The 19285-nt window shown below is 40.8% G+C and overlaps 1 protein-coding gene across 1 annotated transcript in view; it reads right to left on the bottom strand.

Moving 5' to 3' along the window:
- The window catches only part of PDC (phosducin), a 56457-nt gene extending 38083 nt beyond the window's left edge, over positions 1-18374 (bottom strand). The window contains exon 1 of the mRNA XM_054038068.1: positions 18337-18374. The gene's annotated coding sequence lies outside the window, so the exon portion shown is untranslated. The remainder of the gene's footprint in view (positions 1-18336) is intronic.
- Positions 18375-19285: the final 911 nt, after the last annotated feature.

The raw sequence follows: 19285 nt of genomic DNA on the forward strand, positions 1-19285 counted from the left end.
CTATGTTTTCAATGGCAGTAAAAACAAGATTAGCTTAACCTGTGGTTAATTATTTTGGTCAAAACCAAAAGGGATTTGTGTACAACATCTGAAAACAACAAAATAAAACTTCAGGCTGGTTTTGTCAAGCAGAAGTTTGGGGGAGGTAGTTGCAGCCCTTCTGAGTTTTACTGCACTGTAGTACATGGAGCTATTAAACAGATACTTCTCAATTTAAAACCATATTTTTTAAAAAGCAAATGTCTTCACTAGTATTACTAAAACACTTGAAGCTGGACACATTTTTAATATAAAATGTACTTGTTTTCATTTATACTGTTAATTTATTTTTTGATTTTTACTTATCTTGGGCAAGGGAAATAAGCTAGTTTCTTTTACTTTGTGGTGTAATAATTAGTGCTGGTAATTGACTTAAAACTGCAACCACAAAATGAGAAACTGAGCTAAGACACTTTTAACATAGAAGCCATACGCAACAGGAGCACCTTCTTTAGTAATCACCTACTTTATACTAACTCTTCTTAGAGAAGGATTGGCATCTTATAGGAACTTTTTTTCCCTGCATGCTTTTCTGTGGCTGGTCCTTTAAATTTGGCATAATGAAGCAGCTGTAGCCCTAAAGAGGCCATTTTGTAGGCTACAGCTCACTACCTCTTTGCTAGCTGGTAAGTACTCTTCATTCCTGTGGTGTTTTATCTAGTTTGGTCTTTCTTATTACTGAGGAGACTGCAATATTTCTGATAAAGGACAGTCTTAATATCAATCAGTTCTATTAATGTGTATGGCTATCAATGTGGAGTATGCTTGGCACACTCACAGAGAAATGCTTATTACAAGAACTGATCTCAGGCTGTGCTTTTTAATGGATGTTTTCCTTCTCATGTTGAGATAGTTGCTACTTGTAAGAACACTTTGAAAACTGTAGCTGTCTATCTTTAGCCCAGATAGTCCTTTGTTTCAATAAGGGTGGATTGAAGCTTGTCATAGAAAATGACATTGAGCCAACCAGGAAAATTCAGTCTATTCTGGTCTTTGTCATTTGGATAAAAATGAGGAACAAACAGAACAAAGTTGCTTACATGTCTGATTTCATCACAGTGTTGCACTGTCTCACTCCACCACAGCACAGTGCTGCCACAGCACAGTGCTGCCAGCTTTAGAAGTTTTGGTGGGTCTGTGAAGCAATTTCACTCAAGTTGACAGACTTCCCACAGTGGTGATGGTGGTACTGTAAACATCACCTGCCCTTCTGAGGAGTTCATTATCTCCTGTGGTACAGAGGGGGTGCAATTTACTGGCACAAGCAAATCAAATGCACTAGTTTTTTTTTTTTTTTTTAACATCACTGCCTCTGAGTACTGCCAGTTCTTTTCAGACTGAAATACCTCTGATTGTAATCAAACCCACTGCAGTGAGATACGCTGCTGCTGCTAAAGTTTGCAAAATGCTGCTGAGCATGTTTGATTTTGATGGCTCTTGTCTTCAGATTTGAACAGATGATTATATAAAGTATATTTTTGTCTCCTAGGATGTGTATTAGCCATTGTATTCAGTAATTTTACATGTATAAACCCATTGTCTACAGAGGTCAGTGTTTGTCTTTTAAATGGACAATTCAGGAACACTGTAGTCATGTGCCTCACAAGGAGTGTAATGTAAGTTTCAGAATATTTTATTTGTTTTCATATCCCCTTCTGCTGACTTCTGAATCACAATTTTCCTATTTAAATTATGTTGATCAAATTTTCAAAGTTCTACAAAAGTGACTACATGAAAAATGTGGGACTTTGTTATTGACAAATGATTTGGTTTTGATTTTTATGATCTTTAAAATATCAAATCTACCTTTATTTTGGAAAAAAGACTCTAAAATTGAAATGCAATGCATGGAATTCTTCTTGATAGTTCACCATACTTTTCTAAAGAGGAATGCAAAGTATTATATTGTATAAGTAGTATAAATATCTATAGTATAAGTGCTTATAATACTATAGTGGATACAGCATTTGATTGGGACTCAGGGGGAGACCTGCATTCTAGTCCCAGCTCTGCCACTGGATTGCTGGTCACTTCACTCTCTGTGCCTCAGTTTCTCCATTTGTAAAATTGGGGGGGAATGATACTTGTTTCCTTTGTAAAGTTCTTTGATATTTACTGATGAAAGTACTTGGTACTATAAGTAGCGTAAATACTTGTCAGTGATTTTCGAAGATGCTTTAATAAAATAAAATCCGTATACACTTGGCATTTATTTTGACAATGTTCTTGATTTGATTGTCCCAGAAGTAGCATGAGCAATCACTCAAGGCTGTCAAGAAAAGAGAATATAAACTATGTATTCTAAGAGTCCCTCTCAAGTGAATCCACATGTTCCGTAGAATCTCTATGGATAGTAATTTCATGCTCTAATAAGAATATAACATTCGGGATCTATTATCGACTACCTGACCAGGACGGTGATAGTGATGATGAAATGCTAAGGGAAATTAGAGAGGCTGTCAAAATTAAGAACTCAATAATAGTGGGGGATTTTAATTATCCCCATATTGACTGGGAACATGTCACCTCAGGACAAAATGCAGAGACAAAATTTCTCGATACTTTAAATGACTGCTTCTTGAAGCAGCTGGTACGGGAACCCACAAGGGGAGAGGCAACTGTCGATTTAGTCCTGAGTGGAGCACAGGAGCTGGTCCAAGAGGTAACTATAACAGGACCGCTTGGAAATAGTGACCATAATATAGCAACATTTAACATCCCTGTGGGGGGAAGAACATCTCAACAGCCCACCACTGTGGCATTTAATTTCAAAAAGGGGAATTATGCAAAAAATGAGGGGGTTAGTTAAACAGAAATTAAAAAGTATAGTGACTACAGTGAAATCCTTGCAAGCTGCATGGGCACTTTTTAAAGACACCATAATAGAGGTCCAACTTAAATGTATATCCCAAATTAAGAAACACAGTAAAAGAACTAAAAAAGAGTCACCGTGGCTTAACAACCATGTAAAAGAAGCAGCGAGAGATAAAAAGACTTCCTTTAAAAAGTGGAAGTCAAATCCTAGTGAGGTAAATAGAAAGGAGCATAAACACTGCCAAATTAAGTGTAAAAATGTAATAAGAAAAGCCAAAGAGGAGTTTGAAGAACGGCTAGCCAAAAACTCAAAAGGTAATAACAAAATGTTTTTTAAGTACATCAGAAGCCGGAAGCATGCTAAACAACCAGTGGGGCCCCTGGATGATCGAGATACAAAAGGAGTGCTTAAAGACGATAAAGTCATTGCGGAGAAACTACATGGATTCTTTGGCTGGGTCTACACTACCCGTCTGAATCGGCGGGTAGAAATCGACCTCTCGGGGACGCGACAATCGATCCCCGAATCGACGCTCTTACTCCACCAGCGGAGGTGGGAGTAAGCGCCGTCGACGGGAAGCCGCAGAGGTCGATTTTGCCGCCGTCCTCACAGCGGGGTAAGTTGGCTGCGATACGTCGAATTCAGCTACGCTATTCACGTAGCTGAATTTGCGTATCTTAAATCGATTCCCCCCTGTAGTGTAGATGTAGCCTTTGTTTCAGTCTTCACGGCTGAGGATGTTAGGGAGATTCCCAAACCTGAGCTGGCTTTTGTAGGTGACAAATCTGAGGAACCCGTCACAGATTGAAGTGTCACTAGAGGAGGTTTTGGAATTAATTGATAAACTTAACATTAACAAGTCACCGGAACCAGATGGCATTCACCCAAGAGTTCTGAAAGAACTCAAATGTGAAGTTGCGGAACTATTAACTAGGGTTTGTCACCTGTCTTTTAAATCGGCTTCTGTACCCAACGACTGGAAGATAGCTAATGTAATGCCAATATTTAAAAAGGGCTCTAGAGGTGATCCTGGCAGTTACAGACCAGTAAGTCTAATGTCAGTACTGGGCAAATTAGTCGAAATAATAGTAAAGAATAAAATTGTCAGACACATAGAAGAACAAAACTTGTTGGGCAAAATCAATATGGTTTCTGTAAAGGGAAATCATGTTTTACTAATCTATTAGAGTTCTTTGAAGGGGTCAACAAACAGGTGGACAAGGGGGATCCAGTGGACATAATGTACTTAGATTTCCAGAAAGCCTTTGACAAGGTCCCTCACCAAAAGCTCTTACATAAATTAAGCTGTCATGGGATAAAAGGGAAGGTCTTTTCATGGATTGAGAACTGGTTAAAAGACAGGGAACAAAGGGTAGGAATAAATGGTAAATTCTCAGAATGGAGAGGGGTAACTAGTGGTGTTCCCCAAGGGTCAGTCCTAGGACCAATCCTATTCAACTTATTCATAAATGATCTGGAGAAAGGGGTAAAAAATGAGGTGGCAAAGTTTGCAGATGATACTAAACTGCTCAAGATAGTTAAGTCCAAAGCAGACTGTGAAGAGCTTCAAAAAGATCTCACAAAACTAAGTGATTGGGCAATAAAATGGCAAATGAAATTTAATGTGGATAAATGTAAAGTAATGCACATTGGAAAAAATAACCCCAACTATACATACAATATGATGGGGGCTAATTTTGCTACAACGAATCAGGAGAAAGATCTTGGAGTCGTGGATAGTTCTCTGAAGACGTCCACGCAGTGTGCAGAGGTGGTCAAAAAAGCTAACAGGATGTTAGGAATCATTAAAAAGGGGATAGAGAATAAAAAGGAGACTATATTATTGCCCTTATATAAATCAATGGTACGCCCACATCTTGAATACTACGTACAGATGTGGTCTCCTCATCTCAAAAAAGATATACTGGCACTAGAATAGGTTCATAGAAGGGCAACTAAAATGATTAGGGGTTTGGAACGGGTCCCATCTGAGGAGAGATTAAAGAGGCTAGGACTTTTCAGCTTGGAAAAGAGGAGACTAAGGGGGGATGTGATAGAGGTATATAAAATCATGAGTAATGTGGAGAAAGTAGATAAGGATAAGTTATTTACTTATTCCCATAATACAAGAACTAGGGGTCACCAAATGAAATTAATAGGCAGCAGGTTTAAAACAAATAAAAGGAAGTTCTTCTTCACACAGCGCACAGTCAACTTGTGGAACTCCTTACCTGAGGAGGTTGTGAAGGCTAGGTCTAGAACAGCGTTTAAAAGAGAACTGGATACATTCATGGAGATTAAGTTCATTAATGGCTATTAGCCAGGATGGGTAAGGAATAGTGTCCCTAGCCTCTGTTTGTCAGAGGGTGGAGAAGGATGTCAGGAGAGAGATCACTTGATCATTACCTGTTAGGTTCACTCCCTCTGGGGCACCTGGCATTGGCCACTGTCGGTAGACAGGATACTGGGCTAGATGGATCTTTGGTCTGACCCAGTATGGCCATTCTTATTACGTTAAGTGTCTTTTAAATGATGTTTGAAATGAACGATGGCTGGCCTGACATGAACACAGTTTTAGTACTAAGAAATATGTTTTTTTGATTAAGGCTCTTTCTGGTTGTTCTTCTGCAGTAAGTGACATCAGAACCTTGTGGATTTCCCTCTTTCAATCCTCACCCAAATGGGTTTTTAAATCATCAGTCACTGATGCCTGTAGCAGTTCAGCTAACAATGTAAAATGATTTTAAACTGAAATTTGAAGTGCATGTAGCACTCAGATGAAGCACTACATTATCAGTTCTGGAAACTGAAGCCATCTGGTTAACACAAGGGCAATAGCTCACTCAAACTTGGTGTTTGGCATCATTGTATGCAGCATGGCTGGTTACAGTGTAGTGTGAGATGTCATGCTGAAGGGTTAAACTCCTGAAAATAGGGTATGTCTATACTCCAATTAAACATACATAGCTGGCCCATACCAGCTGAAGTGGTGTCATAGGGCTCAGGCTGTGGGGCTGTAAAATTTGGTTTAGAGTCTACACTGTAGACAATTGAGCTCAGAATGGAGCCCAAGCTCTGGGACCCTGCAAGTGGGGAGGGTCCCAGACCTTGAGCTCCAGCCCAAGCTTGAATGTCTACATTGCAATTTTACAGCCCCATAGCACGAGCCCTGAAAGCCTGAGTCAGCTGACATGGGCCAGTTGCAGGTGTTTAATTGCAGTGTAGACATACTCCATAAGGGCTGGCTTCTGCCCTGGGACAACTCTGAAGTCATTGGCCCAAGGTCTGTTGATAAAATGAAAACTTTTCCAGTAATATCTGAATGTGCATTGGGAGTTGGCTGAATCCTGCCCAAAAATATTCATGAAAACTTTCAAATAAAAGCTGTGAACTTGCTTTGATGATATTTTCATTAATTTCCTCTGAATTTTCTATGAATGACCATTTGTTCCATAAGAATGTTTGCAGAAAGCAGAGTGCACTAAATGATTTTGGAGAAATATTAGTGGGAAGGTTCATACCAGAAGTGCTTGTGCAGCCATCTCTATATCTTTTATTTCCCTCCTTTATTTATAGATGTTTCAGCATTCCAATCAGATAACAGGAACAAAATGTGATTTAAGTGACCAGTCACACAACACTAACTAAATGAATAGTTAATAGTCAAAGAAATAGTGGACATGAAAGATCGCAAACCATCCATAGGATGAAATCTGTTCACATAAAATATTCAAATGATTTAAAATAATAAATAAATCAATGAAAAACAAAGTCTACTAAACATTTTCACAAACAGAAAAAGTAGTAAAAACATTTTTTCCTTTGAATAGTTAGTCCTTGTAAAACCTTTTGCAATAATATGTGCACAGGGGAGATTTAGATAAGTTTTTATGTCTGGACATATGGCACCTCATTCACTTCAATTTTTTTTTATTCTGCTTTATTAGTTGTAAGGGGGCACTCTTAGTAAGATGTATTGACTTTTTCTTAATTTGTTACATAGGCGTCTACTGACCTCTGTAATTAGGAGCAAATCTATGGTTCACTTTGGTCCTCACGTAAACTGGCACCAGGTTATTTCCTGACAGTGGGCAAGAGTGAAGCCCACTAACCTCTATGACACAATCATAGTCTCTCTACAGTTTCCAAGTATTAAAAATCACTGCCCTTCACATGAACAGTGAGGGAGTGTTGTCTAGCAGTTAGAGCAGGGAACTAGGAATTAGATTCCTAAATCTACTCTGACATCTGCTAGTGATTTACTGTATCCACTTGGCCAAATCAGTCAACATCTCTGTCTCTAACTTTATTCATCCTCAGATGGTAGGTACTTAGATATTATGGTGATGGACGCATCATAAACAGGGGGTTAGATAGGTGTATTATGAGGCTTAATATCTGTAAAATGCTTTGAGATCCTTGAATAAATAATACTATATAAGTGCAAGGGACAGTATTATTGTTGGATCAAAGATGCTGGCAATGCAGCTAGATCAATACAATTGTCAGTAATCTCCCAAGTGCTATCAGCCTAGCATTTACAGTATATGCACCATAAACTAGATTTAAACAGTAAATTACCAAAGTCAGCTGTGCAATTGTGGGTGAGATAAAAATACTTTCTTTTAGGGGTATTCCTAGACAAAGGAAAAAGGTTCTTTTTGAAACCGAGTTAGCTCAATAACTAGCTTCACTGTATCATGATTCAGAAGCCTGCTGGTAACTATTTACACCTTTTTTCATCATGTATACAGAGACTAGGTGGCATTACAAGCAGGGCTGGGTGAGGAGTTCAGAAGCAAATCATAACCAGTTCTTTCTGAACCTTCTCAGCAGAACTCAATGCAGGGAGTTTTCAGTAGACTTTAAAATCATGATGTACACATAGATTTATTATGTTGCTTGTTATAATTGTAGGTGCTGAATGGATGAATGAGCACAGGATAATATGGTCCCTGGCCCAAAGATCTCATAAAGAAAGAATAATTATACTAAGGAAAGAACAATTAAATCAAAGGCAGTAACTTGTAAAAGGGATGTAATGCAACATGGGTTTATCAAAGGTAGTTCATGCCAGTCTAACCTGTGCATTAGATCTAATATAGTTGGACTTCAGTAAAGCATTTGACACCATGCCATAGTTCAGTTAAGGAAGATGAGGATCAGTACAAGAATTGTAAGGTGGATAAGAAACCAGCTAAAGGGGAGAAGGCAAAGGGTTGTGCTGAAAGGTGAATTATCAGACTGGAGGGAGGTTACTAGTGGAGTTACTCAAAGATTGGTCTTGGGACTGATCTTATTCAGTGTTTTTATTAACGACCTTGGCACAAAAAGTAGGAATGTGTGCTAATGAAATTTGCTGATAATGCAAAGTCGGGTGGCATTGTCAATTCAGAAGAGGATCAGAACATTATACAGAAAGATCTGGACCATCTTGAAGACTGGGGTGACAGAAATGGGATGAAATTCAATAGCACACTGTGCAAAGTCTTGCGCTTAGGGTCTAGTTATACACATTTCTGCTACAATCTGGAGGCTCATCAGTTGGAAGTGACAGAGGAGGAGAGAGACCTGAGGGTGTGGGTTGATCACAGGATGACACAAAAGCCACCAAAGCCATGTGGTGGTTAAAACGGCAAATGTGACCAGAGGATGTATCAGGAGAGGCATTTCCAGTAGATACAGAGAAATATTAACACCATTGTACAAGGCACTGGGAATATTCTGTACAATTCTGGTCACCAATGTTCAAAAAGATGAATTCTAACTGGAACAGGTGCAGAGAAGAGCTACTAGGATGATCAGTGGAATAGTGGGCTCATCTTATGAGAGGAGATTGGAAGAACTTGGCTTGTTTAGTCTAACAAAAAGGTGGAGAGGGAATATGGTTGCCTTAAATACATTTTTGGGGGGGAGGGGGGAGTAAACACCAGGGTGATGAGCTATTTAAATTAAAGGATAGTGTTGGCACAACAACAAATATTACATAGACTGGCCATGAACAAATTCAGGCTAGAAATTAAAAGAAGGTTTCCAACCATCAGAGGGCTGAGGTTCTGGAACAGCTTCCCAATAAGAGTCTCTGGGGCAAACAACTTAATTAGTTTTAAGAGAGATCTGGAAAAATGTCTGAGTGCAGTTGTACGATGGGGCTGCTTGTGATGGCAAAGGGCAGGGCTCAACAGCCCTGGGGCTCACTTCTGGTTTATGTTTTATGTTCCTAAAAGTTCATGCTTCAGGGTTTCAGCCAATCACCTGCAAGGGTCAGGGCAGGATGTTTCCTCCCCAATATATTCTGTTTGTTCATTTTGTTTTTTATCTCCTTCCTCTGAAGAATCAGGGATGGCCCTGGCTAGAGATGGGATATTGGATGGGGAGGGCCAGGGCTCTGAGGTGACTCCGAGCATTCTCTTTCTCAGGTATTGGTTCTTGCTTACATGCTCAAGGTTTAACTGACCACCGTATGTGGGGTTGGGAAGGAACTAAGCCTTAGGTCAGATTGGCAGCAGCTTTGGAGGATTTTTGCCTTCATCTGCAGCAGGTCACTTGCCAGGATTATCTAGTTGTATCTAGCTTAATCATTTCCCTGCCACTGGGGGGAGGGGGGATGGGACTCAGGCACTGGTGCACTTAAGTCCTTCTGTGGCCCATACTATCTAGTCTCCTGTGAGCTGTAATGCTTTGGTCTAGTTTCAGTTGTTGGGTTTGGTGTGCGAGAGTTGGATGATGTTGGCAGCCTGTGATGTACAGAAGATCAGACTAGATGATCTGGGAGTCCCTTTTGGCCTTAAACTCTATGACAAGTAACTGGAAACAAGACAGCAGTGAGTATAGCAAATAATAGGTAGGAAGGGATGATGAGAATAATATGATTATGTGGTTGCACAGGTTGGTTGTGTGCACAACTTGGTTTCAGATCATTTGAGAACTTTTTTTCTTTTGCAAATAATGAATAAAACTACCTGTGATTGCTGCTCCACATAGCTATCACTGGGTTGTCTGATGTCTCTAAGGTGTCACAACAGAAATGGATCTTACAGACTGATTCAGGGAGAGTCGTGTCTGTTGTAATAATTGTCCAGTTTTTAAGTATCATCTTCAGTTACCAGACATCTTTGAGATTCTAAGTTATCTGCTGTATTTTCTAATCAGATCATTCATGCTGATTCATGGATTTTGCATGAATGATGCTCTTTACAGATTGCTTTTTAATGACTGGGCATTATAGACAGTGGAACCTGGCTGAGGGGAAAAAAGTATAAAGGTTTTAGATTTAGATTGAGGTTTAGATACAGACATTAAAGGGATAGTTATGCATAGCTACTGATTTAGTGGTGTATGTCATAACGTGATTCAGATCCAAGTCTGCTAGGAGGATTTTGAATGCAAATCGGAAAAAACTGGCAATACACACAGATATCTTTAAATATATAATCACAGACTCATTTCCATAGGAAGGAAATCCTAATGGGTCAACAAGTCTATCCCCTTGTATCATGGAATGTTTTCATATCCTTAAGTCGCTGCTTTTCAAAACACAAAATACCATGAGGTTCTCCCACCCCAAAAACACAGGAGTAGTAGCACACAGGATAAGTAGCAAACTCTTTGGAGCTGGGACAATTTCTTCATACATGACTTTAAAATATAGATGATTTTTTAAAAGAAAATTCAAGGACTTTTAAATTTTTTTCTCAAACTTTTTCAGTTTGGGGATTTCCGTTTCTTTTCAACAGTCTTGGGCACATCACAGTCTGTGTTTCAGGGCTTGCCTATGCTTTGCGTCAATATGCATGAGGTGGGGTGCAAATTCTAGTGCATACCAACATGTCACACACTAACTGGCTCCGGGGACTCTGCTGTACACACTACAGTTCCCTAGGGTCCTTTGATGTCAATGTTCACTAACAAAATTTAATGTGTGCCAGTGGGGGCCACGTGGCTACTTAGTGCATGACATGCTTGTGCACTAGAATTTACACCCTGCTTGGTGTGCACTAATGCACTGTGTACAGAAGTCCTTTCTTTCTCCAGCTGCACAATGGGGATGACAGTATAGTATTTATCTATCTCACTGGTGTTGAAACTAAAATTCATTGTTTAAGATGAGCCATGGGGTCTTTGGATGGAAGTTATAAGTATAAATGCAAAATGTGTGTGTCCTGTACAAGACTCAAGAGGGACAGTCAGGATCCACAGACAAGCATGCTGCTGTCTGAGCCAAAAAGGTGCAATAGCTGCGATAAACCTTCATAGAAGTGGTTTCTTTCTTCATGTTGTACGTGTCTTGCAAAGGATACAGTCCATTTTATGTCAGCAAAGCAGATTTAAAAAAATAGGACAAGAAGTACTTCATGGTATCGACAAAATATATATGAAAATAAAGGACAAGACTCCAGCTAGTGTAAATTGGTGTAGCTCGCCAACTTAGACCAGCTGAGAATGTGGCTGTAATGACATGGCCAGCCCCCTTTAAAGGCCAGGTGGCCTAGGGGCCAATCAGCCCTGTTCTGCTACACCTGTGCTAAGTAGTGATAGTGGGCTTGAGAAGAGGCAAGCCCAGCAGTTAAAGGTTGACTGAGGAGGACAGTGGGCAGATTGCTCCTACCTGGTTGAGGGCCAGGAGCTGTCTGAGGACTATGACTGGCCAGGACCCTTTATAAAAGGGTGGGCATGGACTGGTTTGTTGGGTAGACCTAAGCCCAGGTGCCTGCTGGTGGGTGTTGACACAGGCTGTTGCAGCTGGGGCCTGCGTATAAGGAAGGGGGCTGGATGCTAAGCCTGGCTGGGATGTAGATTAATTTGTTTTGTGTTTTTTGGTTATCCACAGACTCCGTTGCCATGGAAAAGGCTGAACTCTTTAAAGTGGGTTGGCCAGAAGGCTGAGTCATATCTATGGTTGGAGTAGGTCAAAGAGCTTGGTCGGGAAGCTGAGGTAGAATGGCTGCAATGCCATAGTGTACCATAATGGGGGGTGCTCTAGGATGGCAAGTTTTGTACAGTGGCCTAATGTTTTTCACTTAAAAATTATTTCTGAGCCCTATTCTGGTGGCAGACCTCTAAAAAGTGACTTTGCTTGTGACTCCTGCAGTATGAGAACTCAGTCTCTAAGACTGTGTAAACTCTTTCCTGTGTTGTTTTTAGGATGGTTTTAATATGAGGAGAAAGAATTTTGTTGTGTAAACACTAAGCATAGCAGAACAGGAATCTTCCTATCTAAATGATTAAACCTGAAGCCATATGAGAAAGGGATAAAAGCTTTCACTGCAACATTATATTGAATTTCTCATCAATTCAGTTCACAACTGAATTTCAAGTCTTCTGACTTTGAATCAAAAACATTGCTTATGAAATAGCAGTGTTGTATTGTATAATAGGATCCTAACAGTCATACAATAGTCTAAATTATCACCAGGATTACATGAGTCAATCATTTTAATCTTAGCAATTAGTTAATTTACTGAGTAATATTATCAATGCCAATACTAATCCCCTGGTCATAATTATAGGGTGGTATTAAAATAAGACTTTTTCCCAGAGGAAGAACATTCTATATTTAGACTTTGATTCTGCAGTCGATCTACTAGCATAGACACCTGAACCTAGAATGAACCCCATTGCATCCAATGAGTCTTTATGCAGATGCAGGGGGTCAGTGCTACTAGATTCTACTGCAGGACTGGGGACCTAAAAACTAGACGCGGCTCAACAAGTGATGTTAGCGAACAATAGGGAGGGGTGGAAATAGGAGAAAGGAAGGACCAGTGAACAATAAAAGTACGGTTACTCTAGTTTGTCAGGTGAATGTCATGTGAACGTCCACAGTATAAACACAAGCTTTACATAATTCTCTCATTTCTTTATATTCCTTTTTCTCCTTCCACCAGCTCATTTGGATCTAAATTCCCATCCTTCCCCAGCCACTGACCACCCCTTATTTTTATATATATATTCAATTTTGTTACATTTTAACATTTCATTTTTTTGAAAAAAATGTTTCAGCAAATGATTTTCTTTGTAGTTAAATGCCCTAAATTATTTCTTCTGTTTTCTCTCCAACTCACTTTTCCTCTCCACCTATGGTGGCAGCCAGCCAATATTCTAGGGTCCTTATTTTCCTTCCTAATCTACATCTGTGCAGCTCATGGTAGAGTGACATGAAGACATGATAGCGCATCTCTGGCAGCAGACCTGAGTGTCTCTGCTTAACCATGGCTCAGGCTTTACCTCTGGAGTTATGGCTCCTGGGCTGGGACTTGGGGGTGGGGGGTGGGGGGCGCTACATAAAACTCTCCCTGCACTCCTCACACTACTTAGTGTTTAGTCCAGGGACTGGCATGTGGGGGGTGTGGGGAGGAAGGGAGGTGGAAAATAGTCCTCAGGCTAACCTACTTCCTCTCTAGTATTGCTGTGTCTCCAGCAGAGGCCTCTTGCATTCTCCTAAGACTCAGGCTGGGGGTGATGGCTGGGCTGCTGGTGGTTACTGTCTATCTGGATTTGGAGCTCTGGAAACATTATCTGCTGTGCAATTTGGGGCCCAGGAAAAAGGGGTGGTGAGTCTAGCACAACCCTCTGCTACTGCTGCAGCATCTCCAGCCTATAAAACTAATTTTCTCTCTTGAGAAAGACCTTCATTTTAGTCATTGCAGTGTAAATCAATTTCTTTCTTAGAGCAAAAGTGCTTGTGCTCTTTTCTAATGTGGATCACATCTTATTTTTACACTTTTCAGTTTGTCCTGTATTGTTATTTATAACTAAGGCTAAGATTTTGTCATGGTTATTTTTAGTAAAAGTCACAGACAGGTCACGGGCAATAAACAAAAATTAATTGAAGCCATGACCTGTCTGTGACTTTTGCTGCTGCTGCTCCATGGTTTCCCGCACCACCATGGTGGCTGGGAGCTGTGGGGTTCCCCCTCTGCCCGCGGCAGCAGGAAGCTGTGGGGGTGAGGGGGTGGGAGAGGCTCTCCAGTTCATTTGCAAATTTTATACCATCAGATCAGGATTAAACAAAGACCGTGAATGGCTATCCAACTACAGAAGCAGTTTCTCCTCCCTTGGTGTTCACACCTCAACTGCTAGCAGAGCACCTCACCCTCCCTGATTGAACTAACCTCGTTATCTCCATACTGATTTATACCTGCCTCTGGAGATTTCCATTACTTGCATCTGAAGAAGTGAGGTTCTTACCCATGAAAGCTTATGCTCCCAATACTTCTGTTAGTCTTAAAGGTGCCACAGGGCCCTCTGTCGCTTTTTACAGATTCAGACTAACACGGCTACCCCTCTGATACTCTCCATCCATGGTGTCTGGGAGCTGCAGGTTGACCGTATTTCCCAAAGAGAAAACAGGACACCCCCAGATGCTCGCCCAAGATGCCCCCGACCCCATCCTTCCTGAACCCTGAGGAGGACCCCCTGAGGAGGCTGTCGCCTGTTGCTGGAACCTTGCAGGGGACCCCATGAGAAGGCTGTCGCTGGAACCATGACGGGACCCTGCTGGCTGCCAGCCCCAGTTCCTCGGCCCTTGAGGCTGAAGCAGAGAATGTCACTGAGGTCTCTGAAAGTCACGGATTCCGTGAGTTCCATGACCTCTGTGATATAAACGTAACCTTGCTTATAATAAAATGGCATAAGGGTGTCCGGTTCTTAGCAAGCATTCTCTGAGTCATCTAACCCCACTGAAGATATTTCAGGACTTATTCCAAAACAAAAACGATGATAAACCACTATCTGGTATTGGAATAAATAAACCATTACCATGTTCCAATGTTTTAATTGTAAACCCTGTCCAGCAGTGTGTTTTGGTTTCTACTTGTTTTCTTGCTGTGGTAGGGAGAGATTTAAGAAGTGGAATTGGTTATCTCTAGTTGCAAGGTTTTTAGTGTATACACTTACATTTCAGCAGGTTATTTCAATATAAATATTTAAAGGATAAGAAAAACTTCCCAAACTGATTGTATGGCTATTTTCAAAGAAGCCACTTCACAACTTGCGGAACTTCTGTGTAATGAAAGTTCCCGGCTGTGAAGCGTTGGAGTACAGCATGCTATCAAAAGATAATTGCTAGGCAAAATAATCAAATTGACTAGTGCAATGTCTTCTGTTCTGTCTTTGTTAGATTGCTGCGTGGCTGGGCAGAAATCTTCTAAACCACTCTCTCCCCTCCCTGCTCCCCAAAATGTCAAATGTTAGACATACTTTCCTTTGAGTTTTTTTTGTACTGCATGCACTGACCTTTATTTTAAAGAGTGAGTGCATAGAGCACCGCATTGTACAGTCATGTCTACGTGGCTTGTCTGTCTCCAAATGATGTATCATTCTGCAGTTACTAATTGAAGGTGTGTGGACTAACAAAAGAGCAGGCCATGTCGGCACAATATTCCTCTTTGCAGCTTTTGTGTCTACTCCATTGCAGGGATTTTAACTCGTGTGAACTATTGCAAACCCTGTGCAGAGAGTAAGACTTCCAATTTTAGAAAGAAGCCACTTCTATTTTTTCCATAATGCTTATGTATGAATGTTGAACAACACAAAGAAGCACCATGTAATATATTGAGTAAAATTCTTTGATGTGACTCTCTAGTTGTAAATGGGGTCGCCTCCAATAAAGACACTCTTCTCCCTGCTAGTTAAGAAAAGGGGAGTCATTATATTAGCTTTGAAATTCAATATATGGAAAATAACAATGTCTATTTTTACATTTGTCAGTACTTGCTAACCTACTATGACTTCGATCTGTGAAATAAGAGTAGGGTGACCAGGTGTCCCGATTTTATCGGGACTGTCCCGATATTTCCTTGTTTGTCCCGCGTCCCGACCGACGTGCGGTCGGGACACTGGACAAACAAGGAAATGCACCGGAGCCTTCCTCCCCCCGCGGCAGTGGGAGCTGCAGCAGCGGCTGCTCCCGAGTCCCGCTGCCCGGGGGGGAGAACAGCCGCCGCCTGGCCCCGCGGGCCGCCCCCTCCTCGCCCTACCACCCAACTGAGTCCTGCCTGCTCGGGGCCAGGCCGGACTCTTACTCACCCCAGCCCCGCACTTCCTCTGAGTCTCCCGGGCCTCCCTCCAGCGCTTGTGGAGGAAGAGTGTTTTTTTTTTTTTTTTTTTTTTTTGCCCCCCCGCATCCCGATATTTGACTTGGGTGATCTGGTCACCCTAAATAAGAGAAACATTTAAATGGTTTGAAAACCTAACAGTTACACCTTTTTTCTTTTTGCTTAGCATGAGTACTCTTCTAGCTCTGTTAGCTTTTTAGACTGGGAGTCAGATTCTCAGATTTGTAAATTAACATAGCTTCAATGAAGTCAAGACAGCTATGACAAATTATCCCAACTGAGAATCTAGCCCTGAATAGCTAAATGATTTCCTGAATAAATACTATCAACATTTGGGCACTTAGTTTAAGAAGACAACTTTTCCCTCTTATAATCTGACATCTTGAGCTCTTATATATTAAAATCAGAGAGTTGCAATTGTTTTTGGAGGAAAAGTGTGTGCTGATCCTTGACCCCTGTTTTAATTTGCTCGAGTACTTCTTGTTCAATATGTGAACTGTGCAGAATCGTTCTGTATTGACTTTTTTTTTAAAATTGTCTGGTTTATTACCTGTGGCTTGTTTGATTTTTTTTTTTTGGCAAAGAAGCATTTGATTGTTTGGGATTAAGGGCTCTTTGTTGTGCTGTTACACAAGCAATAGTAAGAGCAGGCAAAGAGAGGCTTAGGGGTAGACATAGGGCTTAGGGATCCTGCAGGGTAGAATTGCATTATAGTGTGCCAGCCATGTATACTATGTCTTCCAAGGTTGTGATGTCTGGTTTAAATGGAGCATCTGGCCCTCTAAACTGCTAGTGTGAATGTTAACATATGCAACACATAGCCAGGAACTGCGGAAGCAGAGAAAACTCCTTCTGGCAACATGTCCCATGTGCTGGTTTCATGGCTGTGTACCTGCTACTTTCACCCTCCAGTCAGTGCTGGATTTGACCCTAGATCTCCACAGCAAGTTAGCAATTGAAACCATCCATTGGTTACACAGAAGAATCAACTTCTGCTGTTCATATGTGCTTCATGATCTGGCTATGGTTTGAAGCAGCAATTGAAAGAGAACAGAACAACATGTCAGGATATGAATGTCACTTCATCTTAGTCCGTTCAGCACAATCTGTTTAATTGAAGTAACATTTAGTCCAATTCGGTCTTTTAGGGTGCATTTCACTATGGACATTTCATCTTGTTGTCCTATCCCAATTATTATACCTGGGCCTTGAGCTAGTGAGATTGTATCATCAGACACCTATGTAAAATGCTTATGGGCAATATGTATCTTGAAAAAATCTACTTTTATCAAACAAAGCCATTTTTGGGGATTATAAAAGCGGGAAAGATGTTAAATTTGCATTTAGTTTAGTTTAATTTTTGATAACTTTAACAGCCAAGCTGATTTTTTTTAGCACAATTATAAATCCTGGTTTTTTTTTTAATGGAAAAAAACAATCCTGGTGCTCAAATTTCAATGTGGACCATTGTTTGTCTAGTGGTTAGAACAGGGGAATGCATTCCCAGGTACCCAGATTCTGTTTCTGGCTCTGTCACTGCCTTATGGTGTCACTCATCCTTGCCGCACCTCTGTTTTAACTATCAGTAAAATCAGGGATAATACTTGCTTCCCTCGTATTTTGTGTGAGGCTTAATTAACTTTAATTTTAAATGCAACCAGTGGTCATGATTATATTGTGGTTATATAGATAGTTTGATCACTATAAAAAAAGCTATACAATATTTTACATTTGTACACTTTTAGTGATGAAAATTGAAATAAATTTGGAAGTTCAGTCGTACATTTACACTTTTCTGAATGTAAAGATTAACTTCTGCAGGAAGCTACTCATAATATATGATTTAGGGTTTTTTTAAATCTTAAAGTAGATTGGATCTATGTGTTCTACTAGAGTTTACTGATATACCCTTAAATGAGCTGTGTCTAAGCAACTGAAAAAGGCAACATCCTACACTTTCCAATTAACACCCAAAGAACTCCAGAGTACATAGGTATGCTGGACTGCATGACATTTTGCTGTTGTTATGTAGAGGTAAAAGTCCTAAGGCCATCTTGGATCCTCTAAAGGACAAGTAGGCATCCATTTTGTAAACCCTTCTTGTCCCCTCCTCATTCTGAATTTGGCGCCTTTTCATGTTTAGGCAGAAAAAGATGATTACTGTCATTGGCTAATCTGCCTAGCAACCCTACGTCTATATAAGGGTGGTGCTCACATTAGATCAGCGCTGCCCGCCAGAGTGGCAGAGTCTTGTTGCTGTTTGAGGTAGAGCAAGTGGCTGAGGGTTAATAGGGTAGGCCATTCACCCCACAAGGGACATCTTAAACAGGGAATATACTTACCTACACGCACCTAATCCATCTCTTATAGTGATTGCTTGTCCCACGCACGATGACGCAGGTAAAGGGGGGGGGATTTACTTACCTGAATACTCTCAAGTTACCCATGAAGGTGCTCATCTGGTTCTGCTTTGAGGTCCTGTCTCCATCTGAGGGATCTGACCGTCCTGTCGTGCTGCATCTATCCTGAAGAGGAGAAGACACCATCAAATCAAACTGCCAGGGATGGTAGTGTCATTGTCGTTTTGATCCCCGTATATAGATCCCTATTGATATAGCCTGCCTTGTTTTATTATCCGTCTCACCTTGTTACCTGGGGAGTCCTTGCCATCGCATTAATAAATCTTGTACTGTTATCCTGTCTGAGTCATATCTGGGAGCACAAACCCTGGTGATAGATATGGGAAGGGAGGCGAACCAGAGACAGAGACTCCTGACCTCTTGTTTCGGTTAACAGTTACAATTACATGTTTTTCCTAGCTAAGATACAGTAATGTTGCATTTTGCTTTCAAGAGCCCTGGAATGTCTGTGGAGCAAGTATTATAGACTCAATTCACTTTTTAAGGGTGCATCTGTTGAGGATAGCTAAAAAATTCATAACTAGCTTAGGCTTATAGCATGAAAAGCTTGTCTAGATAGTTATAATGCTAGACTATGTTCTGAGGGCACAGGTCAAATTCAGTCCTATTGTAAGCAAGTGTAATTTTGGTGAGTTCAGTGGAGTTGTCCCTATTTACATCACAACTGATTTGGGTCCAGGCACTCAAATGAAGGCCTTCCCTGCTATAGCCCAATACTTTTTATGACCCGAAGGATCCATTTTAATACCCCCACCAGTAGCCCTGAAGATGTTCACTGAACACACATTGAATGATGAGCAGTATGGGTAGCTCAGACATTTTTGCAAGAATTCACAGCAGACCATGACTACTTAGTTCCTAATACAGTAATGGTGGAATCCTTGTTCACCATTACTGTCCTTTCATCATAAAAATATTCATCCAGATTCCACATGCAGACACTGAATTTACCT

This window comes from Malaclemys terrapin, chromosome 8 (genome assembly GCF_027887155.1).
Source record: "Malaclemys terrapin pileata isolate rMalTer1 chromosome 8, rMalTer1.hap1, whole genome shotgun sequence".
Classification (NCBI taxonomy): Eukaryota; Metazoa; Chordata; order Testudines; family Emydidae; genus Malaclemys; species Malaclemys terrapin.